Source organism: Salvelinus fontinalis, unplaced genomic scaffold, assembly GCF_029448725.1.
Source record: "Salvelinus fontinalis isolate EN_2023a unplaced genomic scaffold, ASM2944872v1 scaffold_0152, whole genome shotgun sequence".
Classification (NCBI taxonomy): Eukaryota; Metazoa; Chordata; class Actinopteri; order Salmoniformes; family Salmonidae; genus Salvelinus; species Salvelinus fontinalis.
In genome coordinates this window covers 30,001-39,114 of record NW_026600361.1, presented here as the reverse complement: position 1 = coordinate 39,114, position 9,114 = coordinate 30,001, and positions in this window count along the sequence as shown.

The window sequence follows — 9,114 nt, the reverse complement described above, 5'->3', positions numbered from 1 at the left end:
ATATGTACATATAAATATATGGATGAGCGATGGCCGAACGGCATAGGCAAGATGCAGTAGATGGTATAGAGTACAGTATATACATATGAGATGAGTAATGTAGGGTATGTAAACATTATATAAAGTGGCATTGTTTAAAGTGACTAGTGATACATTTTTTACATCAATTTTTACATTATTAAAGTGGCTGGAGATTTGAGTCAGTATTTTGGCAGCGGCCACTAAATGTTAGTGGTGGCTGTTTAACAGTCTGATGGCCTTGAGATAGAAGCTGTTTTTCAGTCTCTCGGTCCCAGCTTTGATACACCTGTACTGACCTCGCCTTCTGGATGATAGCGGGGTGAACAGGCAGTGGCTCGGGTGGTTGTTGTCCTTGATGATCTTTATGGCCTTCCTGTGACATCGGGTGGTGGTGTAGGTGTCCTGGAGGGCAGGTAGTTTGCCCCCGGTGATGCGTTGTGCAGACCTCACTACCCTCTGGAGAGCCCTGCGGTTGTTGGCGGAGCAGTTGCCGTACCAGGCGGTGATACAGCCCGACAGGATGCTCTCGATTGTGCATCTGTAAAAGTTTGTGAGTGTTTTTTTGGTGACAAGCCAAATTTCTTCAGCCTCCTGAGGTTGAAGATGCGCTGTTGCGTCTTCTTCACCACGCTGTCTGTGTGGGTGGACCAATTCAGTTTGTCCGTGATGTGTACGCCGAGGAACTTAAAACGTTTCACCTTCTCTACTACTGTCCCGTCGATGTGGATAGGGGGGGTGCTCCCTCTGCTGTTTCCTGAAGTCCACGATCATCTCCTTTGTTTTGTTGACGTTGAGTGTGAGGTTATTTTCCTGACACCACACTCCGAGGGCCCTCACCTCCTCCCTGTAGGCCGTCTCGTTGTTGTTGGTAATCAAGCCTACCACTGTAGTGTCATCCGCAAACTTGATGATTGAGTTGGAGGCGTGCATGGCCACGCAGTCGTGGGTGAACAGGGAGTACAGTAGAGGGCTGAGAACGCACCCTTGTGGGGCCCCAGTGTTGAGGATCAGCGGGGTGGAGATGATGTTACCTACCCTCACCACTTGGGGGGGGGCGGCCCGTCAGGAAGTCCAGGACCCAGTTGATCAGGGCGGGGTCGAGACGCAGGGTCTCGAGCTTAATGACGAGTTTGGAGGGTACTATGGTGTTAAATGCTGAGCTGTAGACAATGAACAGCATTCTTACATATGTATTCCTCTTGTCCAGATGAGTTAGGGCAGTGTGCAGTGTGCGATTGCGTCGTCTGTGGACCTATTGGGGCGGTAAGCAAATTGAAGTGGGTCTAGGGTGTCAGGTAGGGTGGAGGTGATATGATCCTTGACTAGTCTCTCAAAGCACTTCATGATGAGGGAGGTGAGTGCTACGGGGCGATAGTATTTAGCTGTTACCTTAGCTTCCTTGGGAACAGGAACAATGGTGGCCCTCTTGAAGCATGTGGGAACAGCAGACTGGGATAAGGAGAGATTGAATATGTCCGTAAACACACCAGCCAGCCGGTCTCCACTCTGGCTAGGGAATAAACTCGCTCGACGAATCAGCGTATTCATCACGATTGTGTGGAGAGATGGACCAAGGCGCCGGACCAAGGCGCCGGACCAAGGCGCCGGACCAAGGAGACGGACCAAGGCGCCGGACCAAGGCGCCGGACCAAGGCGGCGGACCAAGGCGCCGGACCAAGGCGCTGGACCAAGGCGACGGACCAAGGCGCCGGACCAAGGCGCCGGACCAAGGCGCAGCAGTAAAGAAACAACGAGCCGTGACTACAGAGGTGCTACATAACTCAAAACAAGATCCCACAAAAACACAGTAGGGAAAATGGCTGCCTAAATATGACCCCCAATCAGAGACAACGATAAACAGCTGCCTCTGATTGGGAACCATACCAGGCCAACATAGAAATCAAACAACCTAGATAGGGACACCCGCCCGAGTCACACCCCGACCTAACTAAAATAGAGAATAAAAAAAGCTCTCTATGGTCAAAGGCGTGACATCAATGTTATTGTCCAATGCTATGCGGGACATATCCCAGTCCACGGGATCGAAGCAATCTTGAAGCGTGGAATCCGATTGGTCGGACCAGCGTTGAACAGAAAGGAGGGCGAGGGAGGGCTTTGTATGCATCGCGGAAGTTAGAATAACAATGGTTAACCATCTTCTCTGTCTATCTCTGGTTCTGGTTCTGTAGAGTAGTCTGGGTCCAGTTCTATATTAACCATCTCCTCTGTCTATCTCTGGTTCTGGTTCTGTAGAGTAGTCTGGGTCCAGTTCTATATTAACCATCTCCTCTGTCTATCTCTGGTTCTGGTTCTGTAGAGTAGTCAGGGTCCAGTTCTATATTAACCATCTCCTCTGTCTATCTCTGGTTCTGGTTCTGTAGAGTAGTCAGGTCCAGTTCTATATTAACCATCTCCTCTGTCTATCTCTGGTTCTGGTTCTGTAGAGTAGTCAGGTCCAGTTCTATATTAACCATCTCCTCTGTCTTTCTCTGGTTCTGGTTCTGTAGAGTAGTCAGGTCCAGTTCTATATTAACCATCTCCTCTGTCTATCTCTGGTTCTGTAGAGTAGTCAGGGTCCAGTTCTATATTAACCATCTCCTCTGTCTATCTCTGGTTCTGGTTCTGTAGAGTAGTCAGGTCCAGTTCTATATTAACCATCTCCTCTGTCTATCTCTGGTTCTGTAGAGTAGTCAGGTCCAGTTCTATATTAACCATCTCCTCTGTCTATCTCTGGTTCTGGTTCTGTAGAGTAGTCAGGTCCAGTTCTATATTAACCATCTCCTCTGTCTGGTTCTGGTTCTGTAGAGTAGTCAGGTCCAGTTCTATATTAACCATCTCCTCTGTCTATCTCTGGTTCTGGTTCTGTAGAGTAGTCAGGTCCAGTTCTATATTAATAATCTCCTCTGTCTATCTCTGGTTCTGGTTCTGTAGAGTAGTCAGGTCCAGTTCTATATTAACCATCTCCTCTGTCTGGTTCTGGTTCTGTAGAGTAGTCTGGGTCCAGTTCTATATTAACCATCTCCTCTGTCTGGTTCTGGTTCTGTAGAGTAGTCTGGGTCCAGTTCTATATTAACCATCTCCTCTGTCTGGTTCTGGTTCTGTAGAGTAGTCAGGTCCAGTTCTATATTAACCATCTCCTCTGTCTATCTCTGGTTCTGGTTCTGGAGAGTAGTCTGGGTCCAGTTCTATATTAACCATCTCCTCTGTCTTTCTCTGGTTCTGGTTCTGTAGAGTAGTCTGGTCCAGTTCTATATTAACCATCTCCTCTGTCTGGTTCTGGTTCTGGTTCTGTAGAGTAGTCTGGTCCAGTTCTATATTAACCATCTCCTCTGTCTATCTCTGGTTCTGGTTCTGTAGAGTAGTCAGGTCCAGTTCTATATTAACCATCTCCTCTGTCTATCTCTGGTTCTGGTTCTGGAGAGTAGTCTGGGTCCAGTTCTATATTAACCATCTCCTCTGTCTGGTTCTGTAGAGTAGTCAGGGTCCAGTTCTATATTAACCATCTCCTCTGTCTATCTCTGGTTCTGGTTCTGTAGAGTAGTCAGGTCCAGTTCTATATTAACCATCTCCTCTGTCTGGTTCTGGTTCTGTAGAGTAGTCTGGTCCAGTTCTATATTAACCATCTCCTCTGTCTATCTCTGGTTCTGGTTCTGGAGAGTAGTCTGGGTCCAGTTCTATATTAACCATCTCCTCTGTCTGGTTCTGTAGAGTAGTCAGGGTCCAGTTCTATATTAACCATCTCCTCTGTCTATCTCTGGTTCTGGTTCTGTAGAGTAGTCAGGTCCAGTTCTATATTAACCATCTCCTCTGTCTATCTCTGGTTCTGGTTCTGTAGAGTAGTCAGGGTCCAGTTCTATATTAACCATCTCCTCTGTCTTTCTCTGGTTCTGGTTCTGTAGAGTAGTCAGGGTCCAGTTCTATATTAACCATCTCCTCTGTCTATCTCTGGTTCTGGTTCTGTAGAGTAGTCAGGGTCCAGTTCTATATTAACCATCTCCTCTGTCTATCTCTGGTTCTGGTTCTGGAGAGTAGTCTGGGTCCAGGTCTATATTAACCATCTCCTCTGTCTATCTCTGGTTCTGGTTCTGGAGAGTAGTCAGGTCCAGTTCTATATTAACCATCTCCTCTGTCTGGTTCTGGTTCTGTAGAGTAGTCTGGGTCCAGGTCTATATTAACCATCTCCTCTGTCTATCTCTGGTTCTGGTTCTGTAGAGTAGTCAGGTCCAGTTCTATATTAACCATCTCCTCTGTCTATCTCTGGTTCTGGTTCTGGAGAGTAGTCTGGGTCCAGGTCTATATTAACCATCTCCTCTGTCTATCTCTGGTTCTGGTTCTGGAGAGTAGTCAGGTCCAGTTCTATATTAACCATCTCCTCTGTCTGGTTCTGGTTCTGTAGAGTAGTCTGGGTCCAGTTCTATATTAACCATCTCCTCTGTCTGGTTCTGGTTCTGTAGAGTAGTCTGGGTCCAGTTCTATATTAACCATCTCCTCTGTCTATCTCTGGTTCTGGTTCTGTAGAGTAGTCAGGTCCAGTTCTATATTAACCATCTCCTCTGTCTATCTCTGGTTCTGGTTCTGTAGAGTAGTCAGGTCCAGTTCTATATTAACTTAATATAATGATCAGTACAGAAATGATCCACAGACTCAGAATGAAGGTAGAACAGTTTATAACATAACAAATACATTCAAATGTCAGTGCAAATAAAAGTGCGGACTGAGATGCCAGTAACACAACTAACTAACTAACTAACATAACCCCACAGAACAGAGGTGTCCTGGAACATAGAACATAGAACAGTGATGTCCAGGAACACAGAACAGAGGTGTCCTGGAACATAGAACATAGAACAGAGGTGTCCAGGAACACAGAACAGAGGTGTCCATCTCCTCTGTCTATCTCTGGTTCTGGTTCTGTAGAGTAGTCAGGTCCAGTTCTATATTAACCATCTCCTCTGTCTATCTCTGGTTCTGGTTCTGTAGAGTAGTCAGGGTCCAGTTCTATATTAACCATCTCCTCTGTCTGGTTCTGGTTCTGTAGAGTAGTCTGGGTCCAGTTCTATATTAACCATCTCCTCTGTCTGGTTCTGGTTCTGTAGAGTAGTCAGGTCCAGTTCTATATTAACCATCTCCTCTGTCTATCTCTGGTTCTGGTTCTGTAGAGTAGTCTGGGTCCAGTTCTATATTAACCATCTCCTCTGTCTTTCTCTGGTTCTGGTTCTGTAGAGTAGTCAGGGTCCAGTTCTATATTAACCATCTCCTCTGTCTTTCTCTGGTTCTGGTTCTGTAGAGTAGTCAGGGTCCAGTTCTATATTAACCATCTCCTCTGTCTATCTCTGGTTCTGGTTCTGTAGAGTAGTCTGGGTCCAGTTCTATATTAACCATCTCCTCTGTCTATCTCTGGTTCTGGTTCTGTAGAGTAGTCAGGTCCAGTTCTATATTAACCATCTCCTCTGTCTATCTCTGGTTCTGTAGAGTAGTCAGGTCCAGTTCTATATTAACCATCTCCTCTGTCTGGTTCTGGTTCTGTAGAGTAGTCTGGGTCCAGTTCTATATTAACCATCTCCTCTGTCTGGTTCTGGTTCTGTAGAGTAGTCTGGGTCCAGTTCTATATTAACCATCTCCTCTGTCTATCTCTGGTTCTGGTTCTGGAGAGTAGTCTGGGTCCAGGTCTATATTAACCATCTCCTCTGTCTATCTCTGGTTCTGGTTCTGTAGAGTAGTCAGGTCCAGTTCTATATTAACTTAATATAATGATCAGTACAGAAATGATCCACAGACTCAGAATGAAGGTAGAACAGTTTATAACATAACAAATACATTCAAATGTCAGTGCAAATAAAAGTGCGGACTGAGATGCCAGTAACACAACTAACTAACTAACTAACATAACCCCACAGAACAGAGGTGTCCTGGAACATAGAACATAGAACAGTGATGTCCAGGAACACAGAACAGAGGTGTCCTGGAACATAGAACATAGAACAGAGGTGTCCAGGAACACAGAACAGAGGTGTCCAGGAACACAGAACAGAACAGAGGTGTCCAGGAACATAGAACACAGAACAGAGGTGTCCAGGAACACAGAACAGAGGTGTCCAGGAACACAGAACAGAGGTGTCCTGGAACACAGAACAGAGGTGTCCTGGAACATAGAACATAGAACAGAGGTGTCCAGGAACACAGAACAGAGGTGTCCAGGAACACAGAACAGAACAGAGGTGTCCAGGAACATAGAACACAGAACAGAGGTGTCCAGGAACACAGAACAGAGGTGTCCAGGAACACAGAACAGAGGTGTCCAGGAACACAGAACAGAGGTGTCCAGGAACACAGAACAGAGGTGTCCAGGAACATAGAACAGAGGTGTCCAGGAACACAGACCAGAACAGAGGTGTCCAGGAACACAGAACAGAGGTGTCCAGGAACACAGAACAGAACAGAGGTGTCCAGGAACACAGAACAGAGGTGTCCAGGAACACAGAACAGAACAGAGGTGTCCAGGAACACAGAACAGAACAGAGGTGTCCAGGAACATAGAACATAACAGAGGTGTCCAGGAACACAGAACAGAACAGAGGTGTCCAGGAACACAGAACAGAGGTGTCCTGGAACACAGAACAGAACAGAGGTGTCCAGTAACACAGAACAGAACAGAGGTGTCCAGGAACACAGAACAGAGGTGTCCAGGAACACAGAACAGAACAGAGGTGTCCAGGAACACAGAACAGAGGTGTCCAGGAACACAGAACAGAACAGAGGTGTCCAGGAACACAGAACAGAGGTGTCCAGGAACACAGAACAGAGGTGTCCAGGAACACAGAACAGAGGTGTCCAGGAACACAGAACAGAGGTGTCCTGGAACACAGAACAGAACAGAGGTGTCCAGGAACACAGAACAGAACAGAGGTGTCCAGGAACACAGAACAGAACAGAGGTGTCCAGGAACACAGAACAGAACAGAGGTGTCCAGTAACACAGAACAGAGGTGTCCAGGAACACAGAACACAGAACCGAGGTGTCCAGGAACACAGAACAGAACAGAGGTGTCCAGGAACACAGAACAGAACAGAGGTGTCCAGGAACACAGAACAGAGGTGTCCTGGAACACAGAACAGAACAGAGGTGTCCAGGAACACAGAACAGAACAGAGGTGTCCAGGAACACAGAACAGAACAGAGGTGTCCAGGAACACAGAGCAGAACAGAGGTGTCCAGGAACATTGAACAGAACAGAGGTGTCCTGGAACATTGAACAGAACAGAGGTGTCCTGGAACACAGAACAGAACAGAGGTGTCCAGGAACACAGAACAGAGGTGTCCTGGAACACAGAACAGAACAGAGGTGTCCAGGAACACAGAACAGAGGTGTCCAGGAACACAGAACAGAACAGAGGTGTCCAGGAACACAGAGCAGAACAGAGGTGTCCAAGAACACAGAACAGAACAGAGGTGTCCTGGAACACAGAACAGAGGTGTCCAGGAACATAGAACACAGAACAGAGGTGTCCAGGAACACAGAACAGAACAGAGGTGTCCAGGAACACAGAACAGAACAGAGGTGTCCAGGAACACAGAACAGAACAGAGGTGTCCAGGAACACAGAACAGAACAGAGGTGTCCAAGAACACAGAACAGAGGTGTCCAGGAACATAGAACAGAACAGAGGTGTCCAGGAACACAGAACAGAACAGAGGTGTCCAGGAACACAGAACAGAACAGAGGTGTCCAGGAACATAGAACAGAACAGAGGTGTCCAGGAACACAGAACAGAACGGAGGTGTCCAGGAACACAGAACAGAACAGAGGTGTCCAGGAACACAGAACAGAGGTGTCCAGGAACACAGAACAGAGGTGTCCAGGAACACAGAACAGAACAGAGGTGTCCAGGAACACAGAACAGAGGTGTCCAGGAACACAGAACAGAACAGAGGTGTCCAGGAACACAGAACAGAGGTGTCCAGGAACACAGAACAGAACAGAGGTGTCCAGGAACACAGAACAGAACAGAGGTGTCCAGGAACACAGAACAGAACAGAGGTGTCCACGAACACAGAACAGAGGTGTCCAGGAACACAGAACAGAACAGAGGTGTCCAGGAACACAGAACAGAACAGAGGTGTCCAGGAACACAGAACAGAGGTGTCCAGGAACACAGAACAGTGGTGTCCAGGAACACAGAACAGAACAGAGGTGTCCAGGAACACAGAACAGAACAGAGGTGTCCAGGAACACAGAACAGAACAGAGGTGTCCAGGAACACAGAACAGAGGTGTCCAGGAACACAGAACAGAACAGAGGTGTCCAGGAACATAGAACAGAGGTGTCCAAGAACACAGAACAGAACAGAGGTGTCCAGGAACACAGAACAGAACAGAGGTGTCCAGGAAAACAGAACAGAGGTGTCCAGGAACACAGAACAGAACAGAGGTGTCCAGGAACACAGAACAGAACAGAGGTGTCCAGGAACACAGAACAGAGGTGTCCAGGAACACAGAACAGAACAGAGGTGTCCAGGAACACAGAACAGAACAGAGGTGTCCAGGAACACAGAACAGAGGTGTCCAGGAACACAGAACAGTGGTGTCCAGGAACACAGAACAGAACAGAGGTGTCCAGGAACACAGAACAGAACAGAGGTGTCCAGGAACACAGAACAGAACAGAGGTGTCCAGGAACACAGAACAGAGGTGTCCAGGAACACAGAACAGAACAGAGGTGTCCAGGAACATAGAACAGAGGTGTCCAAGAACACAGAACAGAACAGAGGTGTCCAGGAACACAGAACAGAACAGAGGTGTCCAGGAAAACAGAACAGAGGTGTCCAGGAACACAGAACAGAGGTGTCCAGGAACACAGAACAGTGGTGTCCAGGAACACAGAACAGAACAGAGGTGTCCAGGAACACAGAACAGAACAGAGGTGTCCAGGAACACAGAACAGAACAGAGGTGTCCAGGAACACAGAACAGAGGTGTCCAGGAACACAGAACAGAACAGAGGTGTCCAGGAACATAGAACAGAGGTGTCCAAGAACACAGAACAGAACAGAGGTGTCCAGGAACACAGAACAGAACAGAGGTGTCCAGGAACACAGA